Source organism: Pteropus alecto, unplaced genomic scaffold (assembly GCF_000325575.1).
Source record: "Pteropus alecto unplaced genomic scaffold, ASM32557v1 scaffold71, whole genome shotgun sequence".
In the NCBI taxonomy this organism is placed as follows: domain Eukaryota; kingdom Metazoa; phylum Chordata; class Mammalia; order Chiroptera; family Pteropodidae; genus Pteropus; species Pteropus alecto.
This window is the reverse complement of record NW_006433024.1, coordinates 18,077,274-18,097,310: the sequence shown is the minus strand read 5'-3', so window position 1 is coordinate 18,097,310 and position 20,037 is coordinate 18,077,274. Positions and strand designations below refer to the sequence as shown.

Sequence of the window (20,037 nt, the reverse complement as noted above, 5' to 3'; positions counted from 1 at the left end):
TACATCCTCTTACCCTGTGCTTCCCTGGATCATTCTAGTTCCCAACCAGCCCCGCTAACAGCGCCTCACCTCCCTCTAAAAACCAGTAGTGCTTAACCCTGGTTGCACATCGAAATCACCTGGGGAGCTTTAAAATATAGTAATCTTCCTCCAAAAGTTACACATAAAGCTATAGTAATTAAACCAGCATGGTACTCGCATCGGGACAGACATATAATGAAGTGGAATTGAGAGTCCAGAAACAAACGTATACATCCCTGGCCAACTGATTTTCAACAAAGGTGTCAAGACTATTCAATGGGGGAAAGAATAGTGTTTTCAACAAGTGGTGCTGGAATAACTGGATAATCACATTCTAAAGAATGAAACCAGACCCCTTCCACATCCCAAATACAAACAGTAACTCAGAATGGAGCAGTGGCCTAAATATAAGAGCTAAAACCAGAAAGCTCTTAGAAGAAAACACAGGGCTAAATCTTCATGACCTTGGATTTGACAATGGATTCTTAGATATGATGCCAAAGGCACAAACAGCAAAAGAAAAAAATAGATTAAGACGAAGCCTGGGTTACAGGTTCTCCTGGGGCAGCCGGGCCTCCATCACTCACTCCCTGCCACCTGCTTCCCGCTGTCAGATCTCAGCAGGAGGAAGACCCTGATGCTTCACAGAAATTGCCTTCACTTGCTAGCTCAGCCTGCTGCAGAGGGCTGGCTGAGAGCTAGATATCAAGGGACTTCCCTTTCCGCCTGAGCTCCAAACTCTATAAAAGGCTAGGTGGAGAACATGGGAAGAGCGCCACCGAGGACACAGCCGGTCTCATTCTAAGCCTGCAGTGTGGCACCACCATGAGTGCCATGGGGTGATGCTGAGTCTTGTGGGGTGCCTCAAGGACACCATGGGGGCCTCTCTGGGCACTGTGGGGAGCCACAGTAGATGTGCGGTTGCTGTCATTGTCACTGTGGGAAGCCGCCATGGTACTATGGGGTGCAGCTGTGATGCATGCCTCTGTAGGTGTGGAGGGGTGCTATGTGGGCACCGTGGGTTCTGTGGGGTGCTATGGTAAACACACTGTCCTTGGGGTAAGAGCCCTGCGTTTGTGTCCTAAATTTGCTGCTTTTTAGAGGTAAAGCCTGGAGTAATTTATAACTTCTCTGAATCCCAGTTGTCCTCACCTCTAAAGAACTTATGAATACCTGCTTCTTGGGATGTGGGGAGGGTCAGCGATTATCCACAAAAAGGGCCCAGTAAAGACCATCAGGGCGAAGTGTAAATCATGGGATAAAGGCTGGGGAGGAATGTTCACACCGAGGTGGCCCCACACGCCAGGAGTGTCAGAGCAGAAAGCTGACACAACCCAGGCCCTACACTCAACCCTTTTTTAGACCAGGCACGGAAGGAGGTATGTGTCTCCAGGGTAACCTTACTGTTTGGTCACAAACACCCAGCTCTCACATCCCAAGATTCCAAGCCTCCTCAAGGAGGTCACCTTGGGAGGCCACGTCATTCCAGGGGCTGCCATCGTTCAAAGCAAACAGGTATATCTGCTGGCGCTTTCCTCGCCCTCATGACCACCCAGTGAGGCGCATGCTGTTTCCCCATTTTATAGATAAGAAAACTGAGGCTCTTGGGGATCAAATCTCTCCCTCGGAGTCAAACAGCAGAGCTGGGATTCAGCTTCCACCAGTCTGGCTCCCAAACCCCAGCAAATGTCTCCCACAACAATGCCTGGCTGCCTGTGGACTTCTGGTCATCTTTGTATTTCTCCTGCGACTCTATAAGGTTTATCTGTTTCTTGTCTAACAAGAGGGGCGAGGCTTAATCACTCTGCTCCCTTGGAAACCCTCCCCCACCGACCCCAAAGGTAACTCAGGAACAACAGCAGTCCACTCTTGCTGCTTTTTTTGGTACCTAAAGAGATTCTTTCCCCGCATTCACCCAAGCCCATGGCTTCCTCTGATTAGAGAAGCATCCGTAGCAGAAAGGTCCTGGAGAAGTTAAGCTTTTTCCAACTCGCTTCAGAGCCTTCCCCTGATTAAGAAAACCACGCAAGATCCTGGCTTTGTGATAAGGCAATAGCTTCCTGTGGGATCAGGGCGGCCACTGCCAGGAGGCTCACAATTAAGACCCTGGCCCAGGCGCTGGCCAAGAGAGGTAGCTGCAGGATACAGATGCTAACGAGGGCGAGAGAGCCCACGCAGGCCCCCGGCCTTGCCGCTCCTGTGCCACTGTCCACTCGGGCCTCAGCCTGGCTAGAAGCTCTGGGAGCCAAATACCCTGCCTGGGACTCCAGCCTAAAATATCCCAGCCAGCCAGCAGCACAATCCAAAATTGAGAGGAGGATCTGGGAGACCAGAACATCAGATCAGTGTCTAAGAAAGTGATCAAGTGCTTCCCAACCACGAGCACCAGAGGCAATCGAAATTGCAGATGCCATAAGGCAGCTGGTGCAGCACTTCGCTTTACAGTTGTACACCCCACCCACTCTCAGAGCAGCCGCAGGGGTGGGAAGGCAGGCAGGGAGGGTATGTAGGGAGGAACAGTGTCGGGAGCTTTCTGCGAGTTCATCTTCTCCCCAAGAAACCCCCACGGCAGATGTCACGCTCTTATTTTAGAGATCAGACAACCAAGACACACAGAGATTTCATGAAGAGCTCAAAATTTAAAAAATAATTCTAGGTCAAAGAAACAAATCATTTTTATGTCTTTTTAGGAAATGGAATTTCAGAGAGGTAATTTGCCTTAAAGGTTTTTTTTGTTTTTGTTTTTTTTTTAACTTAAGCTCCAAGTCACAAAGCTGGTAAGCAAAGGACATAAGAATTGTAGGGTAGTTCAGGCAAGGGCTTCGAATCTCAGCCACGTTACTCACTGCTGTGTGACTCTGGGGAAGTCACTTAACTTCTCTGAGACCTGGTTTTCTCTTCTCTAAAGTGCTAAGAATGCCACGTCACAGGGCTGTTGAGAAGACTGAGTGAGACAGTTCGGGGAGTGTGCTTAGCACTGCGCGTGGCATGGAGGAGACCTCGATGCTGGTTAATCTGACTCTTCTGATTAGCTGGGACTCAAAGCCAGGTCCGTTTGCCCTTCAATCCCTACAGTTATTCCATTGAAGGGCTGAGTCATCCTTTGCCCAGGACTGGCAACCAGATCTCGCAGCTTTCAAATCCCCTCTCCTCTTCAAAGCCTTCCCTGGGCCTCCCCTCCGTCTGTGCCTCCCTGTCCCACCACAGCTCTCGCTCCCTCTAGTTCAGCCCTGGCCTTGGAACCTCGGGAGTCGAAGACATGAAGGCACCGCTGCCCCACTTCACAGAGGAGAAAATGAGGCCCAAAGAGGGAAATGGCTCATAAGGACTCAGAGGGACGATGGTAGCAGAGGTTGGACCAAAGGACAGAGGTCCTGACTCTCCATTCAGGAACCTTCCATGAGGCCTTCAGCCCATCACATGTCCTGGCGTTCCCAGAGCCCCAGAAGCTGACCAGGGCTTTTCCATTCTCAATTCCATCATGGAATACAAAATTTATCCAAAAAAGAAAAAAAAGAGAGAGTCCTGAGGTGGGACTATAGTGGGTGTGGCAGGGGTCTGGGAGGTGTCATCAACACAGGCAAGCCCTCCACGAGTCCCCAGGATCTCTTCTTTCCCTTGGAGGGCTCACTCCCTCCAGTCCTTCAACCCTCACTCCCTGGATGGACTCAGGAACAACTCTGACCCACAGCCCCCCGAACTGAGCAGCAGCCAGACTCACGAGACCCCACTTCAGCTTCAGCTTCTCTCTCTCCACACCTCACCTTTGCTCCCCATCCCTAAACAAACACATGGGAGCAGAGACAAGACTAAGCCACCCTTCACCTGCCCTGCACCCCACCCCGCCCCAGCACGAGCTGAGAGTTCTCCCACTCAGAAAGGGAGGGTTTGGAGGGCAGGGAGAGAAGAGATAAGGCCCATTGAATGAGTTGAGATGCCGCTCCACCATGTTGCCAAAATCATACCTTTTTCAACTGGTGCCTTTCCCTTCAAGGTTGTCAAGATTCTCTTGAGGTCTCTCTTTGATGGTGGCTTCAGGATAAACTCTAGAGGGAAAAGAGAGAGAAATAAGTTTTTAAGAGGCAAGGGCCAGTGTAGCTTCTGGGGGCCACCGCACTCCAGATGTGCACCCACCCCCTGAGGTGTCTGCTCCCTTCTTCCACCTCTGCAGACACAGAAGCCAGACAGGGTCCCTAAGACCAGCAAGACAGAACTAAGCACCTAGCCCCACACAGGCCCCCAGAATGGCGTCCCCAGTGCCTACAGATCAGGTCATGTGTTCAGTCTTCAAAATCAGCCTGGTAGCTTGTGCAATGTCCACACGAGATGACATCGAGCATGCTAATCACATCCCATGCTTTCTTTGCTTCTAGCTAGAATATTATCAACTTGGTGTGGGATCTCCATTTCCCTCAGGCAGAAAAAAGGCTTTCTGAGTAATTTTGAGAATGCGAAAGAGAATTAATCATTGTCTAATGAATGCAAGCTCTTTGGGCAAAACAATACTTTCAAGATCTGGTATCCATGAACAGATAAGTAGTAAGAGGAGGGGTCTCTCTGGTGATGAGAAAAACAATGCAGCCCAGAGTGCAGGGGCCAAAGTCCAGCCTCTCTCCTCCTCCTCCTTTGTCAGTTTGACTGAGTCCCTAGGTCACAAAAGAAGGATCCAATGCACCATGTCCAGGTTACATACCTGCCAGGCAAACCTTAGGCCAGTTCTGGGAGAACCAGCTTATTCACATGCACAGCTGAGAAACAAAGGCAAAATTTATAGCAGAAAGGGGAGAGCCCAGTTCCCCGACCTCCCCCTTCCTACTCCGTCTGCCCTCAATGAACAGGCTGCACAATGGAAGCCCTGATCAAGTTTCAGGTTGTCTCAGCTAATTATGACAATAATCCTGACACCCTCTGCAATCCCGTGAGAAAGTACCACCACTTCAGGGTTGAAGATCATGGACTCAGAGGGGTTAAACAACTTGCCCAAGGTCATACCACTGGAATGGGGCAGAACCATGACTAGAACTCAGGACCCTGGGAAGTCAAGCCCAGTAAAAGGGCCACCTCCACAGCAGGAGATGTGCAAGCAGGAGAGCAATGAGTTCCAGCTCCGCTCTACGGATCCCAGCATCAGGCACCCCATGCCCAGAAGAGGTTCTCAAAAGCCCCCGCTAACCGAAGGGGAACAGGGCTTGGTCAGTGGATGCGACCTCAGTTTATTTGGTTCTCTCTGCCCCAGACATCCACCCAGTCAGCATCAGCCCAAGGGACCTCATGCATCCTGAGCCAGACTAAGGCTACAATTGGAGGAATTCCTGATAAACATGCGTACACATGCATATACATATACATATATATGTGTGTGTGTGTGTGTGTGTATTTTTTTTTCATTTTTCAACTACAAAAATGAAAGTTCTTCCTCACCCAGGCATCCTATTTTACACAGAGAACCACTTCAAAGACTTTGTACTGTGACCTTCTAGATCTCATTCTGTGTAATCACATACGTGTGTGCATGCATGTGTGTAAGCATGTGCCCATGTGGGCCCACACACAACACAGACGGTGTGACTACACAAATGGGACCCTACCACACGTGCTCTATGACGCCACTTATCAAGGATAGCGTGTCTACCCATGACTGTGAGACCTCGCAGATCTCGAGTCTTCTTCACAGTTGCACAGTCAGTCCCCTGTAGTAGATGTGAAACATAATTTATTTTCCTCCCCGACCATGGATATGTGGGGCACCTCTGTTTCTGGCCAGTATAATCACAGCCTTGCTGCAGTGACCCCCACACCTCTGCGTGGCAGTGCCTATGCAATTCCGAAGCCCGGATGCCTAGAAGCAGGCTGGCTGGGCGGGGGCTCCGCACATTCCACCTCCGAATAGATGCAGACAAACTGTCATCCCCAAATGCTGGATCGATCCCCCTCACGAAGCAGGGCAGAAGGAGCCCCTTTTCCTGGATGCAAATTGGAACCCAGGGTTCCATCTACAGAAGGACTTTTCTGGTCCCCTCTCAGTAGCCTGGGAGGCCAGGTCCTCGGGACAAAGGAAGGAGCTGATTTCTTGGCTCACATAGATGGCCACTGCTCCCCTGCCTGGGGGCATCTCTGAGGAACTCCAGCCCACCTGAGCCAGGAACTACATTTACGGCTCAGAACTGATAATGAGCTTTTATGAGCTCTGGGGACCGCGAGGAACAAGCATTAATGTCAAGCGTGCCTGTCAGCCACGCAGCCTGGGTGAATGTCACACATTAACGAAATTAAAGGCCGTGGCCACACCGGGAAGGAGCTGCGGGCTGCGTGTCAGGTGGAGCGGGTAGGCCTGTCAATAACAGAATTACTTTCCAGGTTTTGCACTCCTGAGCCTGAAGCTGTCTCCAGTCTTCAGAGGAATTCTGCCTTCCTGCAGCAGGAGAGGAGATTAGTTTATTACCAGTCTTCCAGGAGAAGCGAAATCCAGCACTAATCCTAATTCCTATTTAAGCAAATCTGCATTGTGTGAGAGAAACCAGCTGGGCTCGGAATTTCTTCCTTCTTTCCCCTGAGATCTCATTCCAGCCCCCTCCTCTCCATGGGGGAGGGAGGTCACTGCAGATGTTAGACTCAGCGCTCTCGCTCTCGGAGAAGGAGAAAAGAATCCCAGGGTTTAGGCCAACAGAGGGACAGGGGATGGATGACAAGAGGCAGCACTGATGGATGGTGGCTGGGCGATGGTGGTCGCTGTTGACCTGGTTGTCTTGGGCTGTGGAAAGAAAAGGCTACCACCCTCTGGGCCCCAGACTCGTTCTTGCTTTCGACAAAGATCTCCAAGTTTGAAGTGGCACAGGTTGAAATCCTGAGTTCACCTCTAACTACCTCTGCGACCTTGGGCAATTGACCTTCTTTCTTAATCCGCGTCTCAACTCCTCGTCTGAGAAACAGGGTTAACAATAGCTGGTAACTTATAAGATGTGTGAGAATTGCATGAGGAACGTGTGCACAGGACTTAGCAGACAGCTCGGCATGCGATATCCTATTTCTTGAATGTAAAACTCCATGGATTATAATCATGCCATTATTTTATGGACTTCTAAGAAAGAAAACACTGACAGTTAATTAATTATGACATGTCAGTTTTTGTAGGATGCCTTTTGGTTTCAGAGACATTAAAATATTAAAAAATAAAGTGTGCCTTTGACTTCACGATCTATAGTAAGAGCTTAATCAATGGCAGTGAATGTGATAATTATTAGCCAAGTCCTCCCATTTTGCAAGGTCCAGATCAGAACTCAGATCTTTTTTCTCTTCTTTCTTCCAAACAAAGCAGATCTGCATCATGTGAGGGAAAGCAGCTCTCAGGTTACAAGAAAAATTCTGAGAGCAACTTTGGTGTCCTAGATGAGGCCCAGTTGAGAAACTTTAATCTCTAGCCTGATATTTCCTATTCTGTTTTTAATATAAAATAGAACATATACACAGCAGAGCACACATCATGAGTATGCAGCCTACTGAATTTTCACAAACACAGCACCTCTGCATAATCGACACCCACATCAAAGATTCCTCTCTATTTATCAATCACTGTTTCTCTCTCATCTCATGTCTCTCAAATCATCCCTTACTCTCCATCCCACCACCCCTGCCCTGCCCTGCCATTGCCTGTTGGCTGGCTACAAATGGGCTACTGGCTGATCTGCCAGCCGGGGGCTGAGGAATTTCCCTCTGACCTACTCTCTCCTTTGCTGTAAGACTGAGCTCATAAATGTAGAGTACCACGTCTCTACTTTCTGTAAAACTATAGTGGCCGTGATTAGAGGTTTCTCTTCTGGCCTCCCTTTGCGTACACATAGAGCCTTTTATCATCTGACCCCTGGTTGCCAATCTTTCCAGGCCCACCTTCAGGTCCTCACAATATGTATAGACCTCACAGTCAAACTGAACTCACCTGCCAAGTGTGGACAATCGTAGTCCACCTCACTGGCTTGAGCTGGGGATTAGATGAACTAATGAATCATAAGTGTTCCCATGGTACCTGGCACAGAATAAGCAATCGATAAACAGAGGAAGCAGGAATTCTGTAAAATAGAACCTGCTTGCTACTTTCTGTAAAACTATAGTGGCCGTGATTAGAGGTTTCAAGTTATACTTCTCAGAATCTTCCCTCTCTCCTCAGATGGGATCTACACACCAGACATGAGCTAAGATTTACCTACTTCATAACAGTTGGACTTTCTAATATTTTATATACTATGTTTCTAGACAACATTGAAGACCACTGCTTTAGAGTCCCTTGATATCCTAGAATACCAAGTCAATAGGATTTCAGAGAAGGAGGAGAGCTGGGAAGTCTTCCTGGAAGAAGCAGCAAGGAAAGGCTGGATGGAGGGAGGTCGGCGATCAGCCGACATGATGAGCTTTTTCCTGGCTAGCTCCTGCTACCACCTTTTTCTCTCTCTCTCCCTCCTCCCCGCATCCACCCTACATCTCTTCCTGGCCCCTAGGTGGAACTGCCATCCTTCTGAGCCCTGTGACCACAAAGACTCTTGGTCTTGTGCCCCAAGAAGAGGCAGGATCCTCAGTGAGACCCTGGAGGCAGCTCAGGCCCCTCTCCCCACACCTATGCCAGGCCACAGGATCCAGGCTGGGCCACTGCCAGCTGATGCATGGCTCATTGACAGATAAAAGCTCTGCAGTTTATGGCTCCAAAGCAAAGCCAGGGCTTTGTTTTGCTTTGTTTTAAATTAGCAACGCAGGGGGTTGGTGTGGGGGTGGGAGAGAGGGAGAGGAGCCAAGGCTCATTCAGGAGGCGTTCCTGCTGTGTCCTGCATCTCAACCATCCCCTGGGCCGCTCTTAATGAAGCAGCATCCTGTCTCTGTGTCTTCTCTCCACCTGCACTTGTCTCGCTGGGGGAGAGCACTTCCCAGCACCACCCGCCCTGTCATTCAGCCCCATCACCCTCTGCTCCCATAATGAGTCTCTGAATTGGCCTGCTAATCGTACCCCAGAGTCACAGTGGGGCTGAGGTGGGAGTTGTGACAGCCTCAGAAAGATTGGGATTTATTTTTGCTCAGGGAAGGGCACAGCCCAGTGGGTGCTGGCCCTGCTCGCAAGGGATCCAGTGGCAAGGAACTCCCATCTGAGCCCATTAGCTCTTGGTGGCCTGGGGAGGGTGGAAGGGACAAGGTGAAGGGGATGTAGCAACCCATAAGTAGGTACATGAAGCTGTTTATTCTCAACGCAACTGTCATTAGTCATCATCTCCCCACATCTGCACCTCCCATCGGTTTTGAGACTTTTCTGCAGATGGCACGTGCCAGCCAAGGTCTCTTGTGCCCTCCTAGTAGAACCTGCATGAGACAGACACCGCCACGATGCTCAGCTGAGCAAGAAGGAGACTGACTATGTAGCCTCTGGGAACCTGAGACCCCCTGTCACCAGCGGGCACTGTCCTGCATTTGCTCCCCCTCTGCCCTGTCTGGAAGTACTTTCTTGTTACCTGAAGGGGGTAAGGACAAGAGCTATCCATCCACCGGAGCTCACTTTACACTTGATCTTCACTCTTCCTCCTCCCACACTGCAAGGGAAGTGTTATCGCTCTTCCCCTTTTCCAGATGAGGACGGTAAGCAGCAGCATTTTTACATAACGTAACATTGGTATGTTGTTTTTGGAGAAAGAGAAACGGAAAACTCAAATGATTCTATCTACAATGTCTGATAAGTAAGGCTCACTCATTCTCACAAGGTTAAGTGCAGCAGACCGGCCAGTAAGCACACAGCATCTGGGACCAGGGCATTTGGTCCCAGAGAGACCTGGAAGCCTGATGGTTTAAGGGACCTGTCCCTGAAGGTGGCATCTGGCCTGCCCATCCCTACTCCACAGTGTCATCTGAATGAACAAACGGAAGACATGAAGACATAACTCTTCTACCAAGTGACCAGTGTCCTCCTCCTCTCTAGCAAAGAAAGAAACTGAGGCTCAGAGAGACCAAGGGGCTTGTCTGTAGTCACAGAGCTGAACCAGGCTGACGGAGGACTGGAACCCACAATCTTGTCTACAGCCTGAGTCCAGCCGGCATTAGGCCAACCCCATAATGTCCATTCTCCCTGGGATGCATCTGAGAGGTTCTCAGGCAAAGATACCTGGGGGTTCAAAGTCTACAAGAGTAACCAGTGCTTCTCTTAGTGCTGAAGTTGGCTTTGGTATGAATTATGTCTCCACACATTCCAGATCTTGACCTGAACGTGGATCCACTGTGCAGTCTTACACATACAGGGACATGTATCCAAGCACCTTCCACCTCTGGGAGAAGCAGTACGGTCAAGCGTCACTTAATGATTTTTTTTTTTTTTTTTTTGCGGGGGGAAGTCAATGACAAACCACATATATAATGGTAGTCCCATAAGGTTATAATGAAACTGAAAAATTCCTATCGCCTAGTGACATCGTACCCATCATAACATCCACTAGTGACATCGTGGCTGCCTGACGTTGTCGTAATGCTGCAATGCAATGCATTCCTCATGCGTTTGTGGTGAGGCTGGTGTAAACAAACCTACTGTGCTGCCAGCCATATAAAACTATAGCACTTATACTGATGTACAGTAAATAATGCTTGATAATGATAATTACTGTTACTGGTTTTCATCTTGATAATGATAATAAATTACTATGTTACTGGTTTTCGTATTTACTTTTGTATTTACTACACTTTTTATTGTTACTTTAGAGTGTACTCTTTCTACTCATTAAAAACAAAGTGTGCTGTAAAACAGTGTGCCATGTTGGGCTGGCAGCAGCCTCATACATCTTGTGTTTACCGTATCTCTTGATTGCATCATTTTCTTTTGTGTTGGATTTAACCTTGTGTTGTTTTATAAATTCACTGTAGCTTAAGTGTACAGTGTTTGTAAGGTGTACATTAGGGTACAGTAATGTCCTAGGCCTTCACATTCACTGACCACTCACACGCTGACTCACCCAGAGCGACTTCCAGTCCTGCAGGCTCCATTCGTAGTAAGTCTTATATAGGTGTACTATTAGTTATCTTTGATATGGTATTTTTACTGTACTTTTTCTATGTTTAGATATGTTTAGATACACAAACACTTAACAGTGTGTTATAATTGGGTACAGTATTCAGTTCAGTAATATGCTGCACAGGCTTGTAGCCTAGGAGTAACAGGCTATACCACACAGCCTAGGTGTGTAGACTAGACCCCTCTAGGCTTGTGTGAGTAAGTGCACTCTGTGCTGTACACACGACGACGAAATCGCCTAATGACACATGTCTCAGAACGTATCTCCATCATTAAGTGACACATGGCTGTATTGAAAAGTCATGTGACGGCCACAGAGATGTTTCCAAACGGGACTCCCCTGCACTACTAGCAAAGAAGCTGGAAGCCGAGAACTCACGACCAGAATGGAGTGGGTGGCCCAACCCCACGGCTAACTGCAGCTTTCCCCCTCAACCTGGGGCTATTAATTCCCACTTTATAACTGTGCATTGTTGTGGCGGAATCTGGGAAAACCAAACCCCAACTCTGTAATTCTTCTTTGCTTAAGTCCATGTAAATATACTAAGGCAGAAAAGGATCGGAGGGAGGTAGGACTGCAGAGTCATTAGCATTTTGATGGATTTTCCCGATAGGTGGAACACGAGAGCTTTAAAATTCATAGTGCAGAGATTAATCCTACCAGGCACACTTCTCTCTCCCCAGCTTGAGGTGGTCAAGAACTTTTTACCCCTTTAAACCTTGATTAGGAAAAAAAGTCAGGAACTCAGATTGCTTATTAGTCTTAAGATTCCTACAGAGAAAAGACAAGATAGGTTTTCCAGACTTGAGTGCGTAGAGCCCTCCAAACACAATTAAAAGGCAGAATCAGAGGTGGGGGTGGTGAAAAGGCTGTGGCACTGCATGGTGGGGGAAGCGCATCCTTGACTCAACAGAAGCAGAGCTGAGTCCAGGAGAGAAGACTGCTAATTCCCGGCAGAAAGCTTCACCTTCTGTAACTGACAGAGACCTGACATCCGCGGTGCCCACTCGGCAAGCATCTCCGAAGCGAATTGCTATGTGCTGCATATTAGGTGCTTGGAAGAGAAGGATCGGGAAGATAGTTCAGCTCAACAAATACCCGATCTCAAGAAACTCAGTCTACACGGGGAGAGAGACAGGGAAATTGATGATTACAATAAAACATGGTGACAGAAGACAGTGCGGTTGCCCTGGCATGCTGGGGAGGGAATGGGGGAGGCGCCTCAATCGAGCTGAGTTTACGAGCGGGTCATACCCTGTAGAGAATTCTGGGTCCTCCTTTAAAACTTTCTTTTGAAAACTAATGTGATGTAATATTAAGTATAGAAGGGGAGGTGCACAATGTTTTCTAGTGTATGATCAGAAAGACTATATATATATACCGTTGAGAAAAATGATCCAAAACTTGGAAATAAAGCAAAGAGAGGTCTGTCTTTTCTACGTCCTACGGGGGTATTGTTCAGCAAGCCCCATCAAGGATTATTTATCTAGGGCATTCTAGAGGAATATGGCTTTAACTTGGGTGAAGTTACATACCTATTCGTAGGGCTTGTAGAAAAGATTACCCCAAAGGTTATGACGTTATCGCCCTGTAGGGCATTAACCAGTTTTGTATCTGATCCAGCCATCTAGTCAAGCATTCTTTCTCCAATGTCTATATAACCACTGTTCCTCTAATTCTCCTGAGAACCAGCTTTACCATCCTGCCAGCTCCCTCATTAATGAGTTAAATCAATCTCTGACCCATGTTTGTTTTACATTTATATGAGGTTTTATAGGATTTATGATTTTTTGAAATTTGTACTTTGACAGTACATGCCCAATTACACACACACACACACACACACACACACACACACACACACACAATACACAGGGGAAAAAATTGGAAAGAAATATAGCAAAATGTTACCCATGGGTATCTTTAGGCAGTTGGCATATGTATATATGTGACTTTAATAATCGGGGGGAAAAAGTGATAAACATTATTTTTTAAACAGAGAACAATCCCCCTCCCCCCAATCTAAACGTCCCCATCTAAAATTCCCTGAATTAATAGCTCATGCAAACTCCTTGCTTTTCCTGTCTGTGGGATAGGGCGCTAAGCACTTTCTGTGGATTATCTCATTAAGGCCTCACCAGCACCCTCTGTGAAAGGAACTATAACTCTCCCCATTCTACAGACGAGGAAACAGACGCACGAGGAGTTAGCCACGGATCATAGGTCTAAGAAGGGGATCTGAATCCCAGGCCTCAGAGGCTGCCTGCTTAACCACCCTGCCAGACGCCGGCCCCCCACATAGAAAAGGAAGAAATACGCACAGATGCCGGGCTGCCAGGGTCAGGCTTGGAGAAGCCTGTGTTCCCACTCACTCCCAGAGCACACGGCGTGCTGGGAAGCCAAGCGCAAGCCTTGCCAGCCTTGAATTGAATTCACATGTGTCACTCTCACACGTGCAGGCAGGAAGCAGGTCTTCCCCATTCTTGAACTCCTCATCACATTGGGATGGGGGCACAGGGGTGCTGCAGAAATGTCTCAGAGCACCTCACGAGCTGCTCCGAGAGCAGCGCCTCTAGCTAAACCCGTTTACGCACTCTAAAAGCCAGCCTCTGATTAACAGTTCACTCCATCTCTCTCTTCGCCCACACAGGCACTATGGAACTGGTTTATTACCTACATCATAAAGCAGAGGGCAACCTGGCTTCAGCAAAGAGGGGGTCCAGTATGTTGGAAAGGGCCTCAGCCTAGGAACCCTAGAGGATCAGGGCTCTGCCTGTAAATCACTGTGTGACCTCGGGCCAGTTAGCAAGCCTCTCTGGGCCACGGCACCTCATCTTTAAAGTGGGCGGGGGACCCCCTCTGCTATGACGCCCCAGCATCAGTCTCGCTTTTGCCGCCGGGGTATCTTACATGCAGCGGGCATGGAGCCCTCGCCAGCGACCCACGCCTATTGATTCTCACTAAAGCTCTTCATGTGACAGGTCACTGTGGGCGAAATCAGTGCAGAAATTAGGTTTTGAGGAATACCATGTGATCTGGAAAGCCAAATTGGGGGGGGAGGGGTGGCAAAAGGGGGAGTGTGGGGAGTGGGGAGAGATGCTTCATTTAAATTGGGCTCTTGAGAGCCCCTACAAACCACCCATCTGTGGGTTCATTCTAATCACAATTTATTTATTTTGGTCAAATACATCTTCCTAGGTCTCCAAACACCTGCAGACTCAGGCAGGATTACTTGGGTAAATACTGTGTTTCAAAAGCTTCCCAATAAAAAGCCCCGTTTTCCTTGATTGAACAATAAATATCCATCCAGCCTTAACCTATGGCCGTGAGGAGGCAGGAGAGAGAATAACTCAGAAATGTCAGCTGCCAAGTGTCAATATTGAAAGACACACTTCTAGCTGATTAATTAAGATCAATAGCCAAAAGAAGCACAGAAGAGCCCTCTTATAAAAACGGAAAATGATGCTGCTAATGAAAATGATTCTAGCAAACACGCTGCTTCTGATTCCTGGGTGAGGTACTGCCCCTTTTGGGATCTCAGTTTCATCCTATCACCTCATGGCCTGTGTTTCTTAAAACGGGTTCCCCATGGGTTCCTCGGGAGATACCAAAGTGAAGAGGAGGTGGGGAGGGCAGAAAAGCCCTAGTCCATCCTAGTTCAACACGGCAGCTCCATGTTGAACTTATGTTTCATATTGGCTGCTCCGTGTTGAACTTTCTTTGACTTCCATGGCTACAGGTAAGTTGAATGCCACTAGACTTAATCATCCCAGGTTATTTTCACTCTAGCATTTACAGTACCCAAGATGGTGCCTCGATTAAGAAACCCCAAGGCATTCTTGTGGCCAGATGGTTTTTATCCAAAGGCATCGTAGAGACCCACATACAATGTCACTTGGGGATGCGATGTTTCTAACTCTGGGATGAGGCTTTTCCATGCCAGTTTGTAAGCCCATATCCCTAGCAAAAGGGTCTTCCAAGACAGATCATAAAGCCACCGGAAGAGCCGGCACACACGCAAGCATTTACATTGTCCCAGGCAATGAGACAATAAGTGAATGAGAGAGAGAGGAAATCCACAGGCACTTTACCTCTCTCAGTCCTCACAGCCACCTGACATAATAGGTGTTGATCTTCTCTCCATTTTGCAGATGGAGAATTTGAACATCAGAGAAGTTGAGTAACCTTCTCAAGGCCACACGGCTCCTAAGCCAAGATTTAACCCCAGTATCTTGATTTTTAATCACTGCTTAAAATCTAATGGCCCAGAAAGCCATAGAATACTACACTGGAAGGGAACCTGGGGATCAGTGATCCCTGTCTCCCATTTTATGATGAGTAACTGAGGGCCAGAGAGGATAAGAGACTCGCCCGAGGTTCATAATGAGTTCGTAGCGGAGCAGGATTAAAATTCGGACTCTCATCTTGAAATCCTGTTTCTTTCCACTCCACCGTGGCACCACTGGGCCACTCAGGGCAGCACGGTTTGGTGGTCAAAAGCGTAGCTCACGTGCAGACCACTGCCCAGTTATAGACCCAACTCTGCCACTAATATGCTGTGTGACTCTCAGCCTCACTGTGCTCCAGTTTCGCCATCCCTAATACGGGAATGATATCTGCATTTAACCTGTAAGGCTATTGCAAGGATTCAGTACAACAGGGTGTTCCCGCGTGGTGTGCTCTCAATAAATTCTAGCTTCTCCGTCCATGGATCCCGGGGCAGAGTGAGAGGGGAACAGAAAATAAAGTGAATCCTTCTGGTGGACTTGGGGCAGAGAACATAGGGTCTCTGTCCTGAGTTCCAACACCCCTCCCCCACTGGCAGTGACAAACTGACCACTGGCCCTGTTTGCCTAGTCCTCTCTGCCAGGGACATCAGGAGCAAGGCAAAGGAATGAGACCGAGTGAGATGCTACGACGGTGTGTCTCTCTCAAGTCAAGAGTGATTCATCTTCTTGAACTTTCCATTTTCTCTTGACCTCATGTTAATTTCCAGCTCAAAATAAAATGATGTTTCTTCAGTACCAGGAAAAGGCTAAAACATAATTTCAGGTCGGCATACAGTCTGCCTAATGAGATCAAATGCACTGGCTTGCGGAGTCAGGGAATTTAAGATGCAAAAGGGACTTTATCTCAGAGCATCTGAGATACCGCATAAGAAAGTGATCGTCTCTCTCAATGTAAACTGGTAACGTGGCCTCTGTTGGGAGGGAGGAAATTGAAGGCCAGAGAAGCTAAGCAATTTGGCCCATGTCACAAAGCCATGCGGCTGGTTGGTAAAAAGAGACAGAATGAGAACCAGGTCTCCTGACCTCAGGCTCTGCTGCGGGGTCGGGTAGGAGGAGGGGAGGGGAGTGAGGGAGCTGGACAAAGGGCAGGACGGTTAAGTGTGCGTTTGGCTGCATGCACGTCTGAGTGCGTACAGTTGAGACAGTGTGAGTCTCTGAGGTAGAAGGAAAAACACTGAGGCCATTTGAAGTTCCACCTGCACTTCCACGGAGTGTGAGAAGATGAGTGTGAACAAGTGTGAGAGTGGATGAGAGAGCAAGAGGGGTGTGAATGAGGAGCGAGCGAATGAGAGAGAGAGGAAATCCAGAGGCTGAATAGAGAGAGAGAACAAGAGAGGGAAAAACATGTGGCCGTTTTCAAATTCCCACAGTTGAATAAATCAAAACAGATTGTTCGGAGACAAAGAGGCCATTTCCAACCACATCCTTTACACCGAAGTCAACCCCAGACGGCCCAATAGATGCTTTCTCATAACCAACAACAAGAACGGCAGTGATACGCGCAATCGTATTTAGGATTCCTGAGCCGCAGTGGTGCGTTGGGTATGATTAACGTCCACTTCCCAGATAAGGCTACCGAGGCTTGGAGAGCGAAAGTCACGTGGCCCCCATACCTTCCCGAGCGGTTTCTGGGATAAGGAAACCCGGTAGGCAGCAAAGATCCAACCAGCACACCGTGTGCCTGAGAGCCGTCCCCTTGAGACGGGGCTGCTCCTGGCTGTGGGCAGAATGGAGAAGGAAGGTACCAAAGAGCAGGGAGTGAACACAACATGTCCCCAGCATCAGCTGGTCCACAAGGCAAAGCAGATGCCTGCTTGCGAGGGAGTGCCTGGCATCAGACCGGCAGGATTAGCTGCTAGGAGCTGCGGTCACCACCTCGCCTGGTGTCCGGCCCTGACTGGCCAGAAGAATGCCCTGCCTTTCCATGCAAGCCGGGCCCTGGTGCACAGGGAGGGCCACGCAAGGAGGGTACTGCTAGGGCCCCCAAAAAACTCCCACCTCCCACCCCAACATCAGCAGAGGGAGCACTGGGTCCAGGTGGCCACACCTTAGTAACCACCAAGTCTCCCCTTCCAATAGACGTGAGGGGACACCACCAGGCCAGTTGGGAGGAGTAGCAAATGCCGCTCTGCCAAACATCCACGGCCACCAGGCATGCTGTGTACTTTCTAATCATTATATTGTCTTCACCTCAAAACAATCCTTAAGGTGGGTGCTACTCTTCTCACTTTACAAATGAGTTAACTGCAGCTCAGAGAGACGAAATAACTCACCCAAAGTCACCACAATGGTAAGTTCAGGCAGAGTCAGGATTGAACCCCAGCATGACCAGGAGAACTTTGATCCTTCTAAGTCACCCACCACTCATCTGCAAACCCCTTCACTCTGGTGCAGGCTGGGCATCCCGTCCTGGAAGGCAGCATTTTGTCGTGGTTCCAAAGGCAAATCTCAACAAAGACCCTGAAGGAGAATAGGAGAGAGACACACCTCACCCAAAGGGGGCAGCTACTGCTCGCCCCCCCGTCCATTATCACCACACAGGGGTTTCCTAGATCATAAACAAGCCCAGAGAGGACTAGTGCCTTGCCCAAGGTCACACAGTGAGGCTATAGCAAAGCTGGAACTTGAACCTACCACCCCGTTTCTAATCTAAAGCGCTTTCTCTGCACTCCATGGGGCCTCTCACCATGAGGAACCACTGTAAGCCAGAAACATGATGGTAACTTCATTCAGCTCAAACCTATCACATCTGTTTTACTTCCTCCCCGCTAAGCAGTAAACAGTGGAGACAGCGCCCGGGCTGGCTGCGGGCTGGGAGCTCAGCACAGAGACAAGGCTGCAGCCCAGAGTAGGCAAGGCATCATTCTCACGCTGATCCCTGGCTGGAAGATAGAGATTTTCCCTCATGCAGCTGATACAGGTGATCTGACATGGCTGAAAATTGCCCTTTTCCAAAGTGATGACACACACAAACCCAGAGAGGGACCCCGGCACGGAGGTGTTTCCAGCAGCAGCCCAGGAGGCCTCTGCCATCTTATCACTTTCTGTCTTTATTAACATTTGCAGGAAAACTCACAGTGCATTTTGCTGCAAATGAAAACCAAACAATCTAATTTTCTCCCTTCAACCAGGCCAGATGGCTCCTTCTTATTCTTCTCCCCTCGCTCATGCTAGAAATTAAAAAACAAAACTAAAAATCAAAAACAAAAACAAAACGGAAAGTTCCATAACATCTGCAAATCTGCCTTTCGAGGCCATTTTTAGCAAAATGTGCCCCAAACTGGGTCCTCAGACTATTACAAGGGCATTTACTCTCTTGGGACAGCTTTATTTTCACCTCCAAAGTCTTTTTCCTTCCGTGGAGTTTTGGGGCTTCCGGGGTGGGGGCAGAAGGCATCCAGTACGCCGGTCCACTTCCTGGAAGCGAAGGCAGGACCCCAGAAATGGCTGCAGTCTTTGGGAGACTTCTGGCTACTCCCAGAGGTGGCAGAATTGATGTAACAGAAAAAAAAGACGTAACGCCAACTCCAAATGTGAGGAATGCCTAGCTCCCCTACACATCTTCCCATAAGGTCTAGTTCACCCCTCTGCCCAAACTTCTGGGGACGTGCTGTTTGTTCATGACGAGGCACAGCCCTGCAGAGACCTCTCGGTGCTGTGCTCCGCGCTCCATGCGTACTCAGTTACTTCAGCCTCCCACCAACCTGCACTGTTTCACACGGAAGGAAAAGGAAGTATCAAGGCTTCACCAGCCCGAGGTCACACACGCCAAAAAGTGGCAGGGCCAGAATGCACCCACGAGGCCTGACCCCGGGCCCCAGTTCTAACCACTGCACCACATAGCTCTCTTCCCAGGACCCACCGAACTGGCCCGGGCAGGCCTTGCCTTAATCCTGTTGCTCTTCACCCCATAGATAGAGTCATCTGCTGCCTCCAGTGTCACACTTATTTCAGACACAGCCCTTAGTGACATCTTAAGGCACAGGTTCAGGGCCTGGGAGAAATCATATAAGTGCACCTGTGTACAAATACATCATCAGCTCCTGAATTATTTTTAGGGAGAAAAAATGCAACTTCTGTTCACAGCCTCCTGTTAACTGACAGGAGAGACAAGAATACAAGTGAGCTAAGCAGATGACCTGCCATCTCCACAGGAAGGCTCTTAAGAACAGTGTCTTCTAAGGAAGCTCTGTGTACCGAGGTTCCTTGCCAGGGCAGGCAAGGGAGGTCCTCTGGCGGAGGGAGAGTTTATGTGGCAGGAAAAGACGATGAGCTGGGTGCTGGACAGGCTCTGTCCTCCATTACTCTGTGGGGTAGGATTGCCACCTGAGTCATCCACATGAGGGGCACCTCTGGGTGAGACCAAGAGAGAGAAACTCTGTGTCCTCAGAGGAGGGACTTGAGACTTGGAAGAAGCTTAAGAGATGAGAGGAGCCGTTGAGAGGGACCAGCCCAAGTTAGGGACAGGGAGAGAGCCCCTGCCGGCAGGTGAGTTTGGCTAAGGGCTTTAAGATCAAGAACAGTTTCCATGGCACAGTGTTGGGCTGGATGGTTACACACCCTCCCTCTGCATGTACCACCCCCAGCCTCAAATCCTCAGTAAAAGTATAGAACACACAATGGAAGAAGGAAAGAATGCACGAACGCCTCCATCAAGTGACACCAGGAGCCCCATTCTGTATTCAGAGCTCAGAGGCAAA

At 48.9% G+C, this 20,037-nt stretch overlaps 1 protein-coding gene across 1 annotated transcript in view; it reads right to left on the bottom strand.

Moving 5' to 3' along the window:
• Positions 1–20,037, bottom strand: part of TSPAN18 (tetraspanin 18) — a 174,841-nt gene that overhangs the window by 140,731 nt on the left and 14,073 nt on the right. Inside the window, exon 2 of the mRNA XM_006908059.3 lies at positions 3,987–4,067. The gene's annotated coding sequence lies outside the window, so the exon portion shown is untranslated. The remainder of the gene's footprint in view (positions 1–3,986; positions 4,068–20,037) is intronic.